This window comes from Phodopus roborovskii, unplaced genomic scaffold (genome assembly GCF_943737965.1).
Source record: "Phodopus roborovskii unplaced genomic scaffold, PHOROB, whole genome shotgun sequence".
NCBI classification, from domain to species: Eukaryota; Metazoa; Chordata; class Mammalia; order Rodentia; family Cricetidae; genus Phodopus; species Phodopus roborovskii.
In genome coordinates this window covers 27,282,560-27,305,551 of record NW_026126541.1, presented here as the reverse complement: position 1 = coordinate 27,305,551, position 22,992 = coordinate 27,282,560, and the positions used below count along the sequence as shown (strand labels likewise).

General features: G+C 37.6%; 1 protein-coding gene across 2 annotated transcripts in view; it reads right to left on the bottom strand.

Annotated features, from left to right (window-relative positions):
- The window catches only part of Prkg1 (protein kinase cGMP-dependent 1), a 1,151,895-nt gene that overhangs the window by 371,611 nt on the left and 757,292 nt on the right, over positions 1-22,992 (bottom strand). The gene's annotated exons all lie outside the window — the stretch shown is intronic.

Genomic DNA, 22,992 nt, shown 5'->3' with positions numbered 1-22,992 from the left:
TCACCCTCTCTGAGGAGACATAGTGGGGGGACGGACATGGTGGGGAAATGGGAAGGCAGGAGGGAAAGGGAACTGGGATTGGTATGTAAAATGAGATTGTTTCCAAATTAAATTTTAAAATGTATTATGAAAAAAACATTACTGTGTATGATGATTTCATACAAGAAACAGAAAATCATATATGTAAATAGACAGTATCTTTTATAATGAATGAGATTGAATGTCAAGGATTATTTCATGTGCTCAGAAAGTAACAGGTAACAACTGAAAAGGACTGGTATTATTAAGTGTCACATTAATGATGATAAATGTATTAGCCACTACTTTATACACCAAGTTCTCTTCATTTTTATAACAACTTTCTAGTGATGTTACTAACTGATTTCTCCATTTTATACACAAGGGAATAATTTAAGGACTTTCCCAAACTGTACAAACTAGACAGAGGTTATACCAAGATTCCAACCAACAGCTGGTTGGGACTGTTGCTTTTTACAAGGAAAACCAATAGTCCCAAGCACTGGGTATAATGACAATTAAACCTGGAGAAACTTCTGAACAGAGCAATCAGGAAAGATTATCTTGACTGGAGATGGTACTTAAGGACAGCCTTGGGGAAAGACTAACACCTGGAAATACAACATCTGGAGAGATACACAAGGAACTAAGTTCATGACAAACATTTTTATGAGTGTAATTAGGTTTGAATGCACATTTTATTTAGAGGAAATAACCAATATGATTCAATTAATGTATAGTCGTAAGTAAAACCTATTAAGGTAAGTAATAGGAATATAAGATCTATGAAATATTTTCAAGCTATAAACTTTTCCATCAGGACAAAACTCTAATAATAGTTACTGTTATAGGACCCTATATTACACTTTCATCTTCTACTTCCGTGCTCAAACCTCTCACTTACTATTGTAATGTTGTTTCTCAGTTTCCACAGTTTTCTTCTCTGAGATGAAAACTTCACTCACACTGTGACATTCTGTAATTAGACTGACTTGCAGTCACTGGCTGGGTCTCATGATCCCTTCTTCACTCCCTCAAATCACTCATTCAGTGATGGCTCATCATGCCATCAACACTGCTGCACAATCTCGAAATAAACCACTCTTAATTTTTCTTCATTTTCAGCAAATGGAAAGTAGTGAACAATAACAAAACAAAAGCTATTTCTAAAATGATAAATGTTTTAAAAGCCACTTACATTGACTTATTCACCAGAAGAGAACTATGTGAACATAGTAATACAAACCACTAACCTTAAGCAAGAATAAACATCATTTTCCTCTACAAAGTTTTCTCTAGATATCTTTTTTTAATCTTTCCTCACTTGTTTTTCACAAGTAAAACTTCATTTTAAGCAAAATGGCACAAAAGGCAAAACATAAACTTGGTATTCATGGGTACATTTGACTGGCACTCAACAATTGTCTCACCTATTTAAGAGTTTTCTATAAAATCTGCAAAAATAAAGAACTTGCACATTCAAAACCAAAGTTGGGTCAAAACTAAAAAGTAAGTTATGGCATGAAGAATTTAGTCTGGAATCTCCCATTTGATGCACTATTCATTCTGTTTCTCAGTGGCCAGGCTAGTTCCTTACATCTGTGTACCAAAGACAGAGGGATGGCCCTCAAGCTGAGCACTGTATTAAAGAAACGACTGCTGTTATTTAATATTTGGCCCATTCTTTTTATTTATTTAAACAAATGTTTTATTGAAATATGACACTCTTCCAGTTTGAATAATTGATAATGGAAACAAGTCCTTTGCCATGAAGCTGCCTACCTACCTTTATTAAAATGCATCCTAAACAGTCACTACGGAAACAAATATCACTGCTGTCATATTTGGTCCATGCTGACACAAATGGACTGGCCATCTTGACCCTCAATATGCCCACACACATACAAAGAAGGGTTTTGTTTTCTCTGAGAAATAAAAGAAGTTAACTTTTTAATACATAGACAAAGAATTCTGCAAGGTATGATGGTACCATGCATATAACCCCAGCACTTGGAAAGCTGAGGGAAGAGAATGTGAGTACAAGGCCAGCATGAGCTATATAATGAACATTAACCCAACATAGGATACAGAATAATAATTTGTTTCATAAAAACCAAAAAGTAAGCATCTTTAACCTAAATTAGGAGTCAGCTACTTTCTGATTAGATTAAATCCTCCTCCCCCAGATGAAACTCATACCTGGCAACATTATTAAGCCATTATGAACATAGAACTGGATAGTTCATAGTTCCTAGGGGAGCATTTAGCACTTTATTCTGCTAAAACAACATATTGTTAAACAGACTCCTGATGATTCATCATTCTACATCTCTTAACTCTCATCTGAGGGGCTTCTGTTTGTAGATGGTGATGAACATGGACACCTACAACTAGCCACTATGTAGAGAGTAAGAGAATGGAGAATGGCATTCCTAAAGGGAACAAATATATGGATGCCTCACCCCCACCCAAGGCTCAGGTATCATTGTGGAAGTGAGGACCCAAAAAATATGAGACAGAGGCATTGAATGATAAGGAAATGTCTTCTAGAGACAGCAAGGCAGGTAGGTGCACAACAGTTTTTGAAAAACCTGTACAAACCCTCATGAGACCAAATCTCAACACAGAGAGGGAGTTAGGCACACAATCACATTGATTACCATAGAGCTACTGGCAGGTGTTAGCTCCTGGGAGAAAGAGAGATAGTTTTCTCTAAGAGTAGCCCTTGGTAAGTTGACTATATACCAAAGGAAGCCATATCTCCAAGAATATTTTGTCAGCACAAACTGGTCTTTAAGGATAAAAATATAAGTCAGATACCAAAAAGAAGTGTATCTGGGAAGTGTTGGTGGAGGGGGCAGTGAATATGACCAAAGCTTGTTGTGTGAAACTCTTAAAGAACTAATGATTCTTTTAAAGTCAATAATTTCCCAAAAATTAAAATTATACATAGATAATCAGTGAGTTCACAAATATGATGTTGTCAGTAATATCATCAATATTTTATGTCTATAGAACTTGCTGATGACCTATGCTAGAATTTTATTCACAGTGATCATTTGATCACAACATTCACCAGAGCTTTAAATACAATTCTATAAACATTCTAGCTTTTAATTGGAAATGTAAAATTGTTCCAGATTTTATAGAGTAAAACTTGGATATAGTACTAAGTGAAAAAATCTTGAATGGGAACAATATTTCTTTAAAGCCATTATATAATTTTATATGATGCTCTTTTAAAAATGTATGATATATAGCATATGGCATTCATGTATGTTATAAAAGTAATCCTTTGTGGAGCTTCCCATGTATGAGTATATACTCACAATATACACATGTACACAAATGCATGCACATGCCCACAACTACATGTCCATAAACTCATACTCCAACATAAAATTCTAGTAGTAATCCCTAAACCAGCATATAAACCACTTGATTTATAACACAAAACTTGGTTTCTTATGAGTAGGAAACCAAAAATCTCAGTGTAACATGAAAAATAAAAGACCCAGAGACTGATACTGGGGTTCAAATTTCAAGCTGATGATCAGAAAAGCAAAGCAGCCAAGCTACCAGAGAGCTCTTACCTCTAAAATTACTGGGGTGCTCCTAGTCTCATTGTAGCTGGAGAATGAATACCTCCTACTGAATACTGGAGGCTCTGATTCTATCTTTTATACCCATCTAGTGCTGGGATTAAAGGCCTGTGATCTGATACTCTTTTAGATTGATTCAATCTAGTGTGTCCTTGGGTGGCCTTGAACTCAGATCCTTCTATCTCTCAATCCTGAGTCCTAGGATTAAAGATGCATACTAACCATGATCTCCTAGCTTCTGGCTTACATGACTTGTAGCTGACTTTGCTTTCTGAATCCTCAGACAAGCTTTAATAAATCATAAATATTGCCACACCCCAGTGTCATGAAACATGTTTGCTAGTACTGACCAGGACCACAAGCACCATACCCAAAAGCTATAAGGAAGTAGCTTTTTAAAAAAGGGGGGGGGAGGAGGTGCATTCTGCCTGCAGATATCTTCTTGTGCAACAAATAGCTAACTTTCATTGGGTTAAGTTTGTGTAAGTCGGATAATATCCTAAAAAACATGTCCTCATAGTCTTTAGTCATGGACCTGGAGCTTGACTTTCAGAGATCATAAGCCATATAGTTCCACCTCAGTAATCTCAGGCAAACATCTTCATTGTAACTGATAGAGCCAGGAATACCATGATAGGCAATGATGACTATAAAATCTAAGCCAGAACACTGTTATGAGGATTAAGTCAAACACTATTTGCAAATCCAGTAACCTATGAATCAGATGATGATTTGGGAACTGCTTACATGACCCATGTCCAATCTGGGTTAACTGAGACTCTGAACAAAGTCTCTTGAAGTGCTCATTATAATGTTATAAAGAAAACACATGGGATTTCAAAATGTGAAAACTATATTTTGTATTTTAACGTTGTTTGAAAAAAATCCAACCATCCAGAAAAAATCTTTCTTCAAGCTGGAGAAGTGGCTTAGCAGTTAGAGCACATACTGCTTTCTCAGAGAACCTGGGTTCAGTTCCCAGCATGGTGGTTCATAACTGCCTGTAATTCTAGTTTCAGGAGATACATTGCTCTCTTCTAACCTCCACAGACCCCAATCATACACACGGTGCATATACATACAAACAGGCAAAATACTCATCCACATTAAATAAACATAATAAATATTTTTTAATCTTACATTATTTTAACATTTTGAATCCATAGTGCAGCCACAGAACTGACCTTAAATGTTGCATACTCCTCAAAACTGCTCATGCCCCACAAATCTGGATAACAAACTTTCTAAAAGTATGGTGCTTGTGGTCCTGGTCAGTACTAGCAAACATGTTTCATGACACTGGGTTGTGGCAATATTTATGAGTTCAGAGTTTCCCAACATGACATTTGACATGTTGTACTGTAATTTCTTAGTTTTCCTTTTCTGTTGATTGTTGGTTATGAACTCTTTGGGGGGTGACTATGTGTCATAGTTTGATGGGAGATGCCATTGTGTATATATGTTTCTCATACTGGTTAATGAATAAAGCATTGTTGGCCAATAGGAAAGGAAGATATGAATACTTTGTTTTGGAATGGATTTTCATTTATTAATACAATTTAAGGTCAATTTTGTGATATGTATATTTCTTCTCTTGTTTAGGCATTGTGTTTATATAGCTCATTTAAATATAATGTATAACTTAGTACAGATTATAGATAGTTACCTATGATAGTCAAAATTTAGAGTTAAGTTACTTAGGTTTTCAAGATGTATTTGAGATGGTTAGGCATTCTTCAAACCTTTCAAAGACCTACAGAATATGACATTTAAAATCCATTAGGGTTTTTGTTTCTCCATATTGTCCTGGAACCCGATCTCAGTGTTTGTGGCAGAGTTCATACTCAATCAATGTTCCTTGGATATAAACGTAATCACTTTTAAGTGACACAGAGAAACTTGCTCAGCTGCAAAAGGACCAGAAGACAGTTTCAAATTGCTTCAGTCTTCTGTGGGAAGAGGTTAGCTCTTTGCCACTGGGAGGATTTGCATAGGTGTGAGATGATAATTTGACTAACCCATTAGTCAGTTGGCAATCTGGCAAGGATGGGATAGGCTCAGATCTCTCCTTCTCTACTCTGTTCGGAAACTGGGGGATTCAGAATCTGTTGCTCCTAATCCTTAAAAAGTTTGTGTTTTAACTATGCTGCCTACTAACTAAAATTTGACGTTTGCTTCCTAATCAGTGTTATAGGCTGTGTGTTACACTCCCTTCTGTTTAAAGTTGAAGCTTCAATGAACACACAGAACACATTACAGAAAAGCTATGCTCCAAGCCCTCCTGCAGAATTGCAGGACTCATAGGGTTATTATCTGATTTATGGTTGTGAGATGTGTCAGAATTAAAAGAATTCTTGGCCATATTTGTAGCATAAAGATATTACCTATAATGATACAACATGTCTTTAAGGAAATGAGACATTGGCAAACACACACACACAGAGAGAGAGAGAGAGAGAGAGAGAGAGAGAGAGAGAGAGAGAGAGAGAGAGCAAACCAGCTAAACAGCGTCCAAAGCCCTGAGATCACAGATGCCTTATGGCAAGTACCACCTGTGGTCTCTGTTGTAGCAATCAGCTTCCCATTTGTGGGGACGACCGTTCTTGGTGACAAGCTGTTTCCCACCAGACACATCAATTTATCATTTTAGCAAAGTCTGGAGTATTCTGCAGATGGACATTAGGGAGACGAGTGATGGTCTGCCATCTGCATCTGGCAAATCATTTGTTCCTGAACTGCTGATCTAAATTAAAACTCGATTTGAAATGCCTGGGAGGACACAGTGCTGGCACTCACTGGACTCTGCCAGGTAAAGTGACACTCTCAGGGATTACAAAATAAACCTATGTGTTGCATCTCTTAACTATACTCCAGATTGGATTGCTCTGGTGAAAAATAATAGGAAGAAATTTCCATTGGCTAATATGAACTGGACCTAACTGGGGCAATTCCATAGAGACTTTACACTTTGAAATAAGTTTGAGACTCATAACCTATGGGGACTTTTGAACATGGATTGAATGCATTTTTGAATTATTATATGACTATAGGCCTTTGGGGGCCAAGGAATGAATGTAGTGGTTTGAAAGGAAATGGTCCCCAAAGGAAATGGCACTATTAGGAGGTGGGGCCTTGTTGGAGAAAATGTGTCATTATGGGGGATGGGCCTTTGAGATTTCTTATGCCCACCGAGTCATGAGTCTGTTGAATTCTTGATGCTTCTGAGTCAAGATGTAGGACTCTCCACTACAGCACCACATCTGCCTGCATGTCACTACGCTCCCCATCATCATGATAATGAACTGAATTTCTGAAACTAAGTGACTCCTCAATTAAATGTTTTCCTTTATAAGAGTTGCCATGGTCATGGTGATTCTTCACAAGAATAAAAACGCAAACTACAACACCCTACTTTTATCAGGATGGTTGTCATGGGACTGGGTCAATAAGAAACTAGTCAAAGATGTCTGATGTTGGTGACAGGACTTCCAAAGGGAGGCAGGCTTCCACCAGCTGCAGGATATCAGCAACCCTTCCCTTTAAAGTGTTGTTTGCTAAACAACCATGACTTCCAAGAAGTATAGACATCCAAATCAAAACCGCAGTTCTGAACACCACAGCCATCTGCCTGGTTATTAGTATATTGTTTGTCAGATCCATGCACTTCCTAAAAGATGAGTCCTTTTCAGAAACACTGCCTGTTCACAAAAATCAGCCAATCATAACTTTCTGCTAACCATGCCATTGCCTTTTATGCCACCTTCTTATTCTAACAGCAGACATAGGGATTGCTCCCCACACAGATAACTGAATTAAATGTATGTTTCTGCCAAGCATGGTGGGCATGCGGGAAATGAGTAGATGTATTTATTTGTACTGAATCCTTTCACTTTCAATGTGAAAGTGGAGAACTACACAACAGAAAATTGCATACAGAAGTGGACTGGGGAAGTCAGCAATGGTTGTGTATTTCATCTTTATTTCAATCATGATTACAATCCTGAAATATCTACTTGGGTACCCATTGAAAAGAAAAGAGGAATAAAAGGAAGGGAAGCCTTCCTCGGAGCAGTGGTGAGAGAATCCTGAAATATTAGCTTCTTGCTTCTCACACATTCTCCAGCTGAGTCCATTCACGCCATGGAAAACTTATTAATCTAGAAATTGTCTAATTAGATCAGCTTTTATACTTGTGGTTCCCAATTTGAAAAGTTGAAAAGATTCCCCATCACCTCTCTTCATTTACTCCTTAAGACAGAACAAGGCTGGAGAACTTTAAGACATGGGGAAGGAAGCAGCTAGGTCGCTGTGGAGGATGCTTTGGAGACAAAGCTATTTCTATGGCTCAGAGGGAGAATCTCCTTCTGGAGACTCCTGCATCAGATCTTCTGACTCTTTTATTTATTATTTTATTTTCTTATTTTACATATAGATCCCAGTTCCCTCTCCTTCCCACCCTCCCATGCCCCCCCACCAACCTCCATCCACTCTGCAGGAAGGGTGAGACCTTCCAGGAGGTATCATCAAAATCATCAAGTCATTTAGGGTAGGGCCTAGGCCCTCCTCCCCACCCCCCCACCCCCCACCCCGTTTATCTAGGCTAAGGGAGTATCTCTAACTCTTGAGTGATACTTTCTTTGCCTAATAGCAAAAATGTGGGATAAAGAGGTCATGATTAAATATCTGTATTTCTTGCCTTCATTTTAGTACTGGATAAAATAAAACAAAAGTTTCACTGCAAACTTTTGGGGCAATTTAAAAAATAAAAGTACAAGACACAATATCATTAAAATCATTCTGTACCCTTTTATTTTTTCCCCAAATCTTACCATTAGTTACATATTCTGTCACTTTCCAATAGCTTTTAGCTAATGAATGACAAATATTTACAGTGACTTTCATGAACTGAATTGATATCAAACACAAAGAGAGCATTTGCACAAAGAGCACTTGGTTTTCAGACTTTCCAAGAGGCAGCCAGGGGAAGCGAAGCCTAAGGAACTAGATAACGCATCCTACCACACCGGACAGTATACCATTTAAATGCTTGTCTAACAGCGAAAGTTTGGGTGATTAGAAATTTATATACATCTTTCACAAACCAAGTAAATCTTAACACACTAAGTTATCCAATCAGTATTTGCTGAGGAGTTCTAGAGACCAGGCAGAGATTATGGAGACAAAAGACGTCTTTTCTGCTCTCAAAAAATATTGTATTCCAATGGGATTATCAGAGAAACAGCGGGCCAGTGTGGTACATCTTACTGAAGAGACAAATCTGTATAGGTTATGGCATCAACATGAAGAGCAGGTTATCACATCCCGAAGAGAAGGTGATGACATCATGAAGAGGAGCAGGCCACACAGTACTCCTAGGAAAGGTAAAGAGCCAGGGGTCTTAGATAGCAGAGAGGGAATAAGCTTATATCAGGCAGCAGGAAGGGCATGCCAAAGTTGCAGAGAACAAGAGCAGATGAGGTTTATGGCAGGAATTAAAACATCTGTGGTGGCAAACAGCAAGAGCTGAGAGTATAAAGGTAAACATTTTCAGATCATAAAATGCCTAGGGCTAATAAAATGCTATTCGTATTTCCACCTATGCCTTGATGTCAAATAAAGCTTGCTAGCTAAATCCTGAAGCTCTGATATTCTGAACTCTTGACTTTATTTTAAATATTTTACAAGGAACTCTGTCAAACCCCTATTAACTTTCATCTCAAAGCAAGTTGTTCCACCACAGCAAATTATTTCAATATATTTTACTTTGAGAATTTTTGCTTTCGGTCTTTGTTTGGTTTTGATTGGAATTTTGCTTTTGCTGTTGTTGATGTGGCTGTTTATGAGACAGGATGTCATAAATCCACAGGCTTTAAGTTAACGATCTGGTTGCAATACAACTTCATAACTCTGTATGTTTGCAAAGTGTTTGATCTCACCAAGCCCTGGTTATTCTCACCTACAAAGGTGGCACATGCATGCCTGTCATGGTTGCTACAAAAGTTAGAATTTCACATCCAGTTGTGCAATACACTTTTCAAGCTACAAGAACACAGAGTGGAGCTGTAATTAATGTGTGCTCCAACTCCTGGCCAATGAGAAACAGTAAATCAGCAAACCCACTCTCCATGTTCACCTTCTACAAAGGCTCCTACTTGTCAGCTCCTGCCGCAATCCATTTCTCATCTTTACATCTAGGATTCAGCATGTCAGGTCCCTCCTACAGGGGTGCTGCTACTCATGACTAACACACTTCATGCAACACTTGTCCTTTTGATGGCAACCCAAGCTTCTTAGTCCTTATTTAAAGAAATAGCTGCAATACTGTTTAAATGGAACAGAGACTAGAAACAGAGTTTCGAACTTCCTAAGATGTCTCTATTTTCAAGTGAACTTGAACATACTATCTTTCCTAATTTTCCCTTTGAACACAAAGATTTCAGATTGTCTGTCGTTAAAAGGGTTCATCAACCAGTTTTGCTTGAAGTCAAATAAATCCTACAACCAGACATAGCCTCACTCTTTCATGGGCTTGTTCATGGTTTCTTAAATGGACCTTCAACTTTTTCACAGGACATAGCCTCAAGTGATACAAGACAGCCAGATTTTGACCCACATGACTCTGGTAGGACCCAGGAAAATATTTTCCTTCATTTGTTGTTTCCCACTAGAAAACCCAATTTATTTTTTTTACAGTATATTCCATTTATTATTTATTACACAACTGACTAGAAAAACAACTTTTAGCATAAAAATGCCAATTTATCCCCCCTCACACACCCATCTTTTTGAATACATGAACACAAACTATCCATGAAGGTCAAAAAAAATTAAACATTATCATATTATCTCACACAGGGATACAAACTCTTCCTTAATAGCTTAGAAAGTACCTTGTATTGCTAGAGACAGACACCCAGTCTAAATTAATAAAATACGTTTTAAAACATTACAAGCCTAACCATAGAGAAACAAAAACCACACCATTAGTCAGAAGAACAAGCACAGACATTTTCAGCCAGTAGACACAGAAAGAATATGAATATGTCAATAGCAAGGAGAAAAAATGGTTGGCCAATATAGATTTTTCCTTCAGTTTTATAAGAAAAAAAATCTTGGAGTTGAAGCAAAAGTAACACAATGCCCTTAACCTCCGCTTTCTTAAAATGAAAGCTAAGCTGCCACCTTGCTAATGAGCAAGAGAATCTTACAGTATATCCACAGAGGGCAACTAGGGCAGGGTACAGAGAGTGAGCCTTGTTAAAACAGTGGATGGCTTATTCCCATGGGAAGGAATAGGCAACTGAGCCGGGGGGGGGGGGGTAAGCTCTGGTATAGGATATAGGTTGGGCACCAGATCCTAAAATACAGACCATATAGAACATGCCAGCGTATAAATCATCACCCTTGGAAGCAGCATATAAAATTTACGGTAAGAACGAAATCGGTTCACCTGCCCAGAACGCTGGCTCCATCAAGCCAGCTGGTTCGCTTTATAAACAGCTCAGGATTCAACAACTAACAACAACAAACCATAATTGGTTCAACATTTGAGTCTTCCCCACTCCTAATGCCCTGTGCTCCCTAGACCCAAACTGTTATTCATTAGCATTCCTACTCTGCAATCTTCCACACTACATAACAGTGCCTAAATCGGCTGCATTTAAGAAAGTCAAACAGCCTAACACTTCTTCTAGAGAATGCACACCTCCTATTGACTGACACATGCCTAACAACTCAGTCAGTTTTGAGGGGGATAACTATTTGAATTGTCAACCCTAATTAAAACTATGCATTCAGATTTGCTTGCGGTGGTATTATTGTAGTACTGATTCTGCAGGGATCACCTCTCAACTATTCACCCCTCAGCAAGTTTTTCTCCAACTGTCCTAATTCTTCCATATTTCTCTCCATTTGTCCAAAACAACAGCATCACACCCTTATTGGCACTGTGTTCCTACAAGAATTGCCCTCCAGGCTTTTCTTCCACCACCACACTGACTGGCCCCAACATACTAGGACAGACTGAGGTGTTTCAGGCATTTTGTTCAAGGTCAAGCATAGAGCCCAGCAGCAGGCAAGTGGATCAGGGCTTCTGGGCACCCAGCTTGCTCCCTGTTCCATCGTGCAGGAAGATGGCAAGAGTTTCTTCTGTGTGTTGCTAACCAGCAGCCCAATGTAATTTCGAAGATTTATTTTTATTTATATGTATGGATGTTTTCCCTGCAAATATATAGTACATGTATTCAGACGCCTGTGGAAGCCAGAAGATAGTGTCAGATCTCCCAGAGCTGTAGTCACATATAGTTGTTAGAAGCCATGTTGGAGCTGGGAATTGAACCAGTGTTCTATGGAAGAGCCAGTGCTCGTAACTGCTGAGCCCTCTCTCCAGGCTCCTGATTTCTTTCTTTCTTTTTTTAAATTTTATTTATTTATTTTTCTTATTTTACATATCTATCCCAGTTCCCTCTCCCTCTCTCCCTTCCTCTATCCCTCCCTCCCATGCCCCCCCTGACGACCACTCTGCCCTCCCATACCCCCCCACTTCACAGAGAGGGTGATGCCTTCCAGGAGGGATCAACAAAATCTGTCAAGTCATTTGGAGTAGGGACTAGACCCTCCCACCTGCCTCTAGGCTAAGGGAGTATCCCTCCATGGGGAATGTGCTCCCAAAGTCCTTTTGTGCACCAGGGATATAACCTGGTTCCACTGTCAGAGGCCCCTTAGACTGCCCAGGCCTTCCAACTGAGACCCATGTTCAGTAGGTCCAATCCTGGTTTCCCAGCTATCAGTCCTGATTTCTTTATAAGGTTGTATTGTGTCATCTCATGGCCAAGTAGAAAGTGAGTTGCTGAGGGCTATTTCCAGCAGAAATCAGCCAAGGGAAGTTTGTCACATGTCTATAGAATGCCCTGGGCGGCTTGTATGTGTTTAGCAGTTTAAAAGAAAGTACGTTTGTCTTCTTTTGAGTTATGTAAGTTTTCTTTGTGGGTATTTTAAGTGTCTTCATTCTCCATCATAACCTACAAATCCTAGCATATTTACTCTTCTATTCCAAACCAAAAACATTTGTTGACCATTTGTTTAATTGTGATTAAGTAAACGGGGCGTCTTAAGTAGAAGTTTCCCAGCACATGGAAGGGCTTCAATGGTTCTCTAAGGCCTGACTGGCTTTCTGCAGTGAGCACTGATTTAAAATAAGATCTTTCAAATTCATCACAGTTTCCATCACACACAAATTTTGCAGCAGGGGAAATTTTCTCAGCCTCCCCAGAAGCATGTTGGTTTATATTTTTCTAATGAAACATTGGTACTATTTTCTATAACTTTTAAAATAAGAAATGGCTAATTGTTTGTAAAAACATTTTAAATGCCTAAAAAAAATCAGTTGTCTCACAGAAACTGACTATGTCATGTGAGCTTAGAGAAAAGGATTCTTACTGTATTCACACAGAGATAGACAAACATACCTAAACACAAATCTAAGTCACCTACTAGCCACCCGCTAGTAATAATTCTCCTCAAAGAAAATGGCATGTTTCCCTCTAATTTGTCCTGAAATTCTCTTAAGTCTCCAACTCTGAACTCAACTATCAACTATGTAACTATCTGATAGCCAAGGAGATGTATATAGAAACAAGTCATTGTTTGCAAGCAAAGCTGTTGGAACAAAAGAGTATAGCAGCTTCTAATGCCACTAAAATGAATGATGAAGCAATGGGAAAGAAAGAGTGCTGCCAGGCACTGATGCATGGATTAAGATACAAGGGACTAGGTTCAATACTGCTGTCAGGAGCGACTGTGTCTCATGTCAATGGAGTACTAATACTAACCATTTAAATGCTATATTCTGCAGGTCTATGAAGTATTTGAAAATCAAAATCTATGCCTACCTAATCTCATAGGTATAAGAAATGTGGATGAAGATATCTGTAATTCTTAGGAACGTAGCTGTGCAATGGCTGAAGCTTCCTAAAATAATTTAGCAAGGACAAAGACTTCAAGAAATGTAACTGTATACATATATATTTTTTCTCACTGACAGAGATAGAAATGAAATGTCTTGACTAGAGGTAGAACTGTAAAGGGCAATATGACAAAATCTCCTACATTGTATCCATATACAAAATATATATACATCAAAATAATTTTATATTTGTGTGTAAAACATTATAAACAGAAAGAAGACTTAACAGTCAACATACAGGAATCTAACAATTTAAGTTATCTACAGCTAACAGTTGCTTAAGTTAGTCCACTGGAAAATACATAAATGTGCCTATATCCTATCCTAACCATGCCCTTCCCATCCATACTCTTAAACTTATCTAAAAGAGATACCCAAGTCTGAACATCATCTTCCATACCCAACCTTAAACAACTAAAAACCAGCCTTATGCAGGTGAATATTATCCCATAATGCCAATAGTAGGGAAAAGGGGTGTTAATTTCTTAGGATTACTTCCTGCTGAAGTGGGAAGATAATGGGATCCTGTAGGAAAAAAATTAAAGCAACAAAAATTCTCAAGGGGACTAGCTATAACATTTGTAACTAGTCTTTGCATGGCCGGAGATGCTTGGCTGAAGTGTACTGTTTCAGCTAGTTAGTTTGGAGTTGTCTCGGGGTTTATTTTATAGTCCCAAACCAGTTTTCGAGTGGTGTTTGTTAGTTCAGAGGCATCCAATTGAATCAAGTGGAATTGATGAAGTGGGGCCCCATCTTCTTGCTGGAGAGTTCAAAGATTGTTGTTAGGAAATTTTTAGCTCTCTGTGGAGGACGTAAACATTAATATCAGCACAGAAAGTTTAACTTCCATAGGTCAACATACAGGGAAAGGTAACAATAAGAATGAAATTAAGAATGAGGATAATTAGGATTTTAGAGAATACGGAGTTAAGACAATAGTAGTCCTAGATAGTCGGTAGAGCATGAGACTCTTAATCTCAGGGTCGTTGGTTCATGCCCTATGTTGAGTGCCAGTTGCTTCCAGATGCTGACACACAGATTAAGATACAAGGGACTAGGTTTAGTATAGGATATTAATTTTATTTAGGAAGAAGTCATGACACATTAGTTCTTGCTCCAAGGATCCACACCCAGGCTGCTCTCCATGACTGGACCAGAACCAAGAGAGCACACTGAGGTCTGGAACTCCAGACCTAACCTAACTCTCTCCCATATGCACCTATGACCACACACCTGTAAGTAACCAAATGGGTGTGGTCAGTGCTGCATGTGTGGGTGGGGTGGATATCTCACTACAATGGAGGAGTGAAGTACTTCTGTTTTTTTAAATTATTTATTTTATTATTATTCATTTTTATTCTTTTTAGCTTTCATTTTGCAGGCGATACTACAAGAGGGAGGGGTAGATACAGAGGGACTGTTAGATGCATGAAACATGGGTGCATGATGTAAAATTCCCAAAGAACCAATAATAAGAAAAGTTAAACAAGAGAGAGAATTTCCCAGGGAAACCTCTTTTAAGAGAAGTTAGACCCCATTCAATTATCTTCCTCTATCCTGGGAGTTAGGATGCTAAGATAAATGAAAAGCTAGGCTTACATTATAATGATGAGGCTCCAGAAGCATATAGGAGACTCTAAGGATGACATATCAGTGAATATGTCAGAAGTATGCTAGTTCTGGAGAAACTAGGAAGCTTCATAACAACTCTTAAGTTGCCTTTCAAATTCCAGGGTTATTTTAGACTTATGCTATTTTGTTTTGTTTTGTTTCTGTTTTTCTTTTCTTCTTATAAGCAGATAATCCTACCTTAGCTCATTTATGTTGTCATGCAAGATGGAGGAAGTACAAGCTAAAACAGGTCAAAATGTTATCAGTTATTTTTTTTTAGGTATTACTATCAAAGTAAATTCTATTTTAGTTTTATTCTTTATTTTTTCTTGTATTATCTATAATTTTTGTCAGTGTCACATGAAGATTCTTTTACCATTAAAAAGTAAATACATATCAGTTGATAGGTTTTAGGATTGCATGCCCAATTATTCACAGATAAATTATGAGACACTTGTTTCAGCAGAGGACAGATATAAACAAAAATGAGGCCCTTATTCCTTTTAAATATTCCTTCAAACAGAGAGTTCAGTTTCCCCGTCAGTCCTTGCTACATTCCATCTGTGATGTTTATCGTTAAAAACAGTATTCTGTTGGGAAAACATACATTAGTCTAATAAAGGAAAAAAAAACTCGATCAATAACGATTTTGGATGCAATAGAGGGTAGCTAATGGAACTGGTAAAGGGTAAAAATGAACAGAACACTTTAACACAGAATTAGCAGTTATTCCTAGGAGTATGATCTCATAGTTAAATGTTAAGTGTTTTTATAAACAGCTTTTAGAGAACATTTTGAAAGCAGTTCAATAGAAGTCTGCACTGCAGAGATCATACTAAGAGTACAGACGAACTGTGAAACATAAATAAGCTATACACGACCAGGTACAGCCCAAGACAAAACTTATGGGCAGCATTTATTGATAGATTAAAGAAGCATTGCATCAGTGATGACTAAGAAAATTATGACCTCTGAAAAAATAGTTGAGTTGCTCAAAATACACACACACATACATCTCACATGGTGTCCATTGAACAATGTTACATCATTATGTATTAGTTAAAGTAAAGTAAAAACAGATATTTTAAGCAACAGGAACAGTGAATTCCTGTCACTTCTTGGCCACTGCATTATATTTTACTGAGATATAAATTGCTTTTCAAACAATCCAAGCCCCCCTCTTTGATGGTTCACAGGTGAAGATACACAGAGACACCTTCCTATGTACTCATTTCTCTGTGCACAGGCCCCGTTTATCCAGTGGGAATCTTGATGCTTCCAATGGAAAAGGTCTGATAGGGCATACATCTGGCATGAAATTTAATGACACTCAGCTTTCAGCTGCTTTTATTTGTTGGCATGCATGTATTCATTCGTGCATGCGTGCATGCATGTGTGCATGTGTGTTGCAGTTCATATGTGCCATAGTTTACATGTGGACGTCCAAGGATAACCTTGGGTGTTGGATTTGTCTTCCACCTAGTTTTAAGGCACAGTCTCTCTTGTTGTTTAGCACTTCATCTACCAAGTAATCAGTTTCCTCTTTTGATAGGTATTTTATTAAATTAGGTTCTAAATAAATGTGTGTGTGTGTGTGTGTGGATGTGTGGTGTGGGGCTTGTGGGAAGATCTTCAAGGGTAAGAATCTATTATCCTCTTCTGCTCATGCTTTTAAGTACTACATTTAGAATGATATGCTGTGGGGCTTCCCCCATATTCCACCTCAGCTACTTTTATATAATTCACATTATCAAAAGTTGTTAAATAAATTACCACAACCTGTTTTACACTGACTGCTGATTTTTCTCTTTCTACTAGCTCAGTAAACTCAACAAATAAGACAAAGAATTCATGGTGGCTTCTTAAAATGCTGTCCTAGAACCAGACCACTGAGTAGTACCATGTGTCTAAGTTCATTGTCTTGCATTTGTAGAATCCACCTGAAAATCTCTCTGATTTCTCATCCTGACTCTCCCATACCACCAGTTGCCAAGCAGTCACAAATGAAGGCCCATCCTAAGGCTTCACTCTTGAGATTCCAAGGACAGGAGTGAGATTTGAAGACTGCCCCCCCCCAACACACACACACACACACTTCTGGTGTTTCTGTTCCTCCACACTCCAATCCCTATACATTCTTGTTATACTAAGAATGCAGTTAGAATCTCGACACCTGCTCAAGGACCTTTAATATCTCTACCAATCACCAGATTCGGTGCAAATTTCTCTCTCCCTCTCTCTCTCTCTCTCTCTCTCTCTCTCTCTTTCTCTCTCTCTCTCTCTCTCTCTCTCTCTCTCTCTCTTTCTCCCTCCTTCCCTCCCTCCCTCCCTCTCTCTCTCTCCAGAATTTCCATAGAAATGTATTAGCAGGAATTCAGAAGCCTGCAGATAGGGCATCAAATAGCATGGCAGGCTTGGGAACTGGATGGGAAGAAACAACTTAAGATGAACAGTTAAGCCAGGTGTAGTACATACATACCTTTAACCCCCAACTCTTGGGAGAAAAGGCAGGAGGCACAGGAGCTTAGGGTCATTTTTACGTACAAAGCTAGGGTAAAGACAGCCTGGGATCCATAATACCCAGTCTCAAAATCATCAACAAAACAAATGAACCACTCAGTTTCTCATATCTGTGCTCTTGCTGAGTAAGCTGCTCTGCCTCATATACTCCTGCCTGGTGAAAATCAGTCTTAAAATCTGTCTTTAAAGTTCAACAGAAATACCTATCACGATTCACCTCTTTTCAAAGGATGAATTCCATCCTTCTTCTGGTGGCCTTTTTCACTCTTGTCTTACTCCTTTGGTTATTAGTGATCAAATGAAAGGAACAAAGGGAAAGAGTTTGCTTGCTCCAGTCTAAAGATGAGAAGAATCATGAAATGATTGTGGGACTTCCCAAATCCCAAACTGTTCCATTGTTTTGCATCCATTCATTCCATTGGATTTTACTGCCTGCATGTGTTCAACACACAATCAATCTCAACATTCTTGACTGACACTTGGGTCATTGTGGCCTGTTCTTATAAATTACAGTAAATAAGCACTCTTTCATGAGTTGAAAAAGAAATAAAAAGCAGAGAACTGTTAACTTTTAGAATCTGACAAAAACTCTTTTTTTTTTCCAACATATAACTGCTACTCAAATGATAAACCCCATAGTTGAACACCTTAATTTTCACAGTGGTGTTAGGTGTAAATCTACTAATACGTACATTCATTTACTTGGTTTCTGCATGGTTCTATTCGTGAAAGCCAAGGAAAACATATAAAATCTAAGAGAATAAAAATTGTTCAAATTAAAATCTCAGATGAAAAACATACACTAAAGTTAAGATTGAATTTCTTTCAACTAAGGCAACACTGGGAGTTTTGTTTTATTTTATTTTAGTTTTGAAAAGAGGCTTCATGTATAGCCCCAAATGACCTGCAACTCACTTTATAGTTCAGGCTGGCCTCCAACTCATGAAGATCTGACTGCTTCTGCCTCCCGAGTGCTGGGATAAAAGGTGTGCACCACCACACCCAGCTTGGAGTTGCATATTGTTTGTTTGTTAGAGGAAAGGAGGGATTATTTTTGCTCCTAGTTGAAGGATGCACTTCACCATTAAAATGGAGAAGTCGTGGCATCAGGACCATGAGGTATCTGGCTACACTGTGTCTGCAGTCAGGGAGCAGAGGGAACTGGATGCTGGTACACAGCTCACTCTCCTTTCACTCTGCCTATGCTCATTTCTACAGAATGGTGCTTCCCACACTGGGAATGAGATCTTTCCACCTTAACCTAATCTCATAGGTCCATTGCCAACTTTCCCAGAAATTTGTCTCTATGGTGATTTTAGAACCCATCACATTGGAATCAAATTAATCTTTGCAGAGGAAACAAAGCTGTATGAAGGTGTGAGACCAAGCACAAAGAAGATATTGGATGGCTTGGAAGTGTAAACCCAGAGCTGCTGGATCTTTGAAATAGCAAGAAAGTTGAATTTTATGTAGTTCCCAATTGTTAAATTTAGTTACCAACTTTTTAAAGTATTTTAACACTATACACAAGTCAGAGGCAATATGAGACCAAAGACATGGCCTATGACCACCACTTCTAAGAGTAGCTCCTTTCTATATGCCAACCTGTTCTTTTGGGTTTTGAGAGACAAAGTATAGTTTTAATATGAATTAAACCCCCAAAGATTAATAGTATGGTTTCCCAATGGGTGGCACTATGTGGGAAGGTTCTAGAAACTTTTGGAGGAGGAGTTCAGATAATGAACAATGATCACATATTCCAGTCCTGGAATTTATAATTCTTAATGTGTGACTAATATACCTGTGTTTGTCTAGAAACATGACAAAAGCTGTCCTAGCACTGAATCCTAGAGGGAATTTGTCACATGGATTAAAATTTAGGGTATTATAAAAAAGAATGTATGTACAGACCACTCTTATGCAAAGAGAGGGCTACCTGTATGCAATGCTGACATGCTCTAGGCATTTTAAAACACTTTTTTTGTTCCTATGGTAACACAGGATTCAGAGAAGCCAAGGTAACGAATGCTGGGCCTTCACCTGTCTCAGACATCAAAATGTTTCGGGAAACTTTCAAAAATTTCTAGATACAGTGAATTCACAAGTGAATTCTGTGGCATGTGTCAAAGTACCAGGAGTTGAGGCTGCTGAGAAGAAAGGTACAACTCACATTTTATATTCTCAATATGAAGTTAGCAGAGGTGACCTTCTGCTAACAAGACCTGAAAGCCTTGTGGCTCACGGTAAAACCTGCTGCTGAGTTTGAAATTTGCTGTTAGTTCAGGTTCTCGGTCATGTTCTACCCGAAAGTGATGTTACTATTGCCACCTTTGCACAGAGGCGATGAACAGCATAGGTTACTTGGAGAATGCCCAGCTCTGTCCCTAGAAGTATGGCTCTTTCCCACAAGAAAATTCATATAATCTCTTCAAAAGCTTCTACAGTTTAATTGAAGGAAGTTATCCCAACAACACATGAAAAAACAAAAGCAACAATAAAACCATCGGTCCAGCTCATTATTCTGTGAACTCCAGCACAAAAGCAAAAACCCGGGAAATTTTGTAGTAGTGCTTAGCTTCTTGGATGCTTTCATCTGGTTGGAGGTAAAAAAATAAAGGTCTTTTACGTTCTCATAAGGTCTGTCTTACCCATTCTCCTTCAGTGAGAATTATCTGCTTTCAAATATTAATATAAGAAATAAAAACATTTTACTATGAAATTCTAATTTGTTTATTTGTCCCCACTGTATCTAATTTTAATTTCAAAGTTTGGTTTCATATATTTTATTACAAAGGACATTTTATAGTTTGAAAGACTATTGGGGATCTCAGAGAGTTTTTGATCTTATGGAATTTAGCTATTCACATTCACCATAATAGACAGTAAAACTGAGAAAATGTAAATGCAAAATTTCATGTGCTTCTGGTAGCTGTTTTAGTCACTGAGACACTGTGCTGGAATTCTGTGAGAGGGTGGGCATTTAATAAGAAAATCGGACCTTGGAATTATTACTAAAACAGTTCTGATTTCGTGGCTTTCCCTTAAAGCCCACCAGTCCATCTACAGATACTAACGTTATTCTTTAAAAACTACCAGCAAGAAAAAAAAAATGGCAAGCAAAATAAACACACAAAAAAGAGATCTGCTATGCAGGCACACAGATGAGCTGTGTGGTTTCCTGCTGCAAAGGGCGCATCAATGTGAAACACAGCACAAAGGAGAAGGAAAAAGGGGGCAACAATGGAATGCGCCTAAAAAAGCTCCCTCCCAATAAATGAATGAATAAATAAATAAATAAAAATTTAAAAAGCTCCCTCCCAATAAATGAATGAATGAATAAATAAAAATTAAAAAAAAGCTCCCTCCCAATAAATGAATGAATAAATAAATAAATAAATAAAAATTTAAAAAAGCTCCCTCCCAATAAATAAATAAATAAATAAAAATTTTAAAAAAGCTCCCTCCCAATAAATGAATGAATGAATGAATAAATAAATAAAAATTTAAAAAAGCTCCCTCCCAATAAATGAATGAATGAATGAATAAATAAATAAAAATTTAAAAAAGCTCCCTCCCAATAAATGAATGAATGAATGAATAAATAAATAAAAATTTAAAAAAGCTCCCTCCCAATAAATGAATGAATGAATGAATAAATAAATAAAAATTTAAAAAAGCTCCCTCCCAATAAATGAATGGATAAATAAATAAAAATTAAAAAAGCTCCCTCCCAATAATGAATGAATAAATAAATAAATAAAATTTAAAAAAAGCTCCCTCCCAATAAATGAATAAATAAATAAATAAAAATTTAAAAAAGCTCCCTCCCAATAAATGAATAAATAAATAATAAATAAATAAAAATTAAAAAAAGCTCCCTCCCAATAAATGAATAAATAAATAAATAAATAAAAATTAAAAAAAGCTCCCTCCCAATAAATGAATAAATAAATAAATAAAAATTTAAAAAGGCTCCCTCCTAAAAGTGGTCGAAGTCGACAGTTAAACCTACACCAAGGTGAACTTCTAGTCATCTGTAGAACATTACCCATCCAAAAGGGCAGTTAGGATTTCATCACAACTTGTGCAACTTGTGTATCTCATTAGGACAAGATGCCCTTGAATAAACTGGGCAAGGCAATCTGTAAATTGGATGGATTTCTCTTATATACGTATACCCCATCCTTCTGACTTCTCTTTGAAAAAGTATCTATTCGGGTCCTTCCTCCACTTAAAAAAAAAAAAAAAAACAAGTTATTCGTTTTCTCATTATTTAATTGTTGGTATTTCTTAAGTACTATGTATGTTGGCCCCTTAGCAGATGTTGGTTTCTAGATTCTTTCTCCCATTAAAGAGGCTATCCCTTCACTCTACTGAATCCCTTCCTGTGCGGTAATTTCTGAGTGTGGTTTACTCCCGTCTTTCTAATCTTACCTATGCATTTGGAGTCCCTTGTCAGAAAACAATTATCTGTGTATGCCAATACTTTCCCCTTATGCTTTCTTTTACAGATTTCAGGTTTTGCATTCAAGCCTTTAAAATTCATTTTGAGTGTAGTTTGTATTAAGTATTATAATCATGGTCCAGTTCCTTCAGTTCCTTTTTTTTGTTTTGTTTTTGTTTTTGTTTTTTTTTTTTTTCCTTGTTTTTTTCAGACAGGGTTTCTCTGTGTAGCTTTGGATGCTATCCTGGCACTCACTCTGTAGCCCATGCAGGCCTTGAACTCACAAAGATCTGCCTGCCTCTGCCTCTGCTTCCTGAGTGCTGGGACTAAAGGCATGGGTCACCACAGCCTGGCCCTTTTCCTTTCTTATGTATGTAAATATTAAGTTTCTCAAAAAATCATTTATTGAAGATAATCTCCTTTACAACTTTTGTCATGTGGCTTCTTTGTAGAAGATGATAAATGCATGGGGTATGATTTAGGCTCTCGATCTACTTAATGTCTTATCATTTTAAAGAAAATTTATTTTATGGGTCTATTAATTAGGAAAAATACTTTCAAAGTAATTATAAATACTTTGAGCCTTATGCTCAAAAGCTATATATAATGTTTCAACCACATAAGCTTAAGAATGCTGGCAGTAACAAATATTGGTGAGAATTTGAAACATGACTATTTCATATTTTGGAGGCGGTATAAACTGGCTCATTCACTGTGAGATATAATATGATGTATCTATAAAAGTTAAATGGATGCCTCCACTGTGACCCAGACATTTTGTTTTGAAATGTACATTTAAATGAAATGAAAGCAGAACATTGGCTACCCTTGTA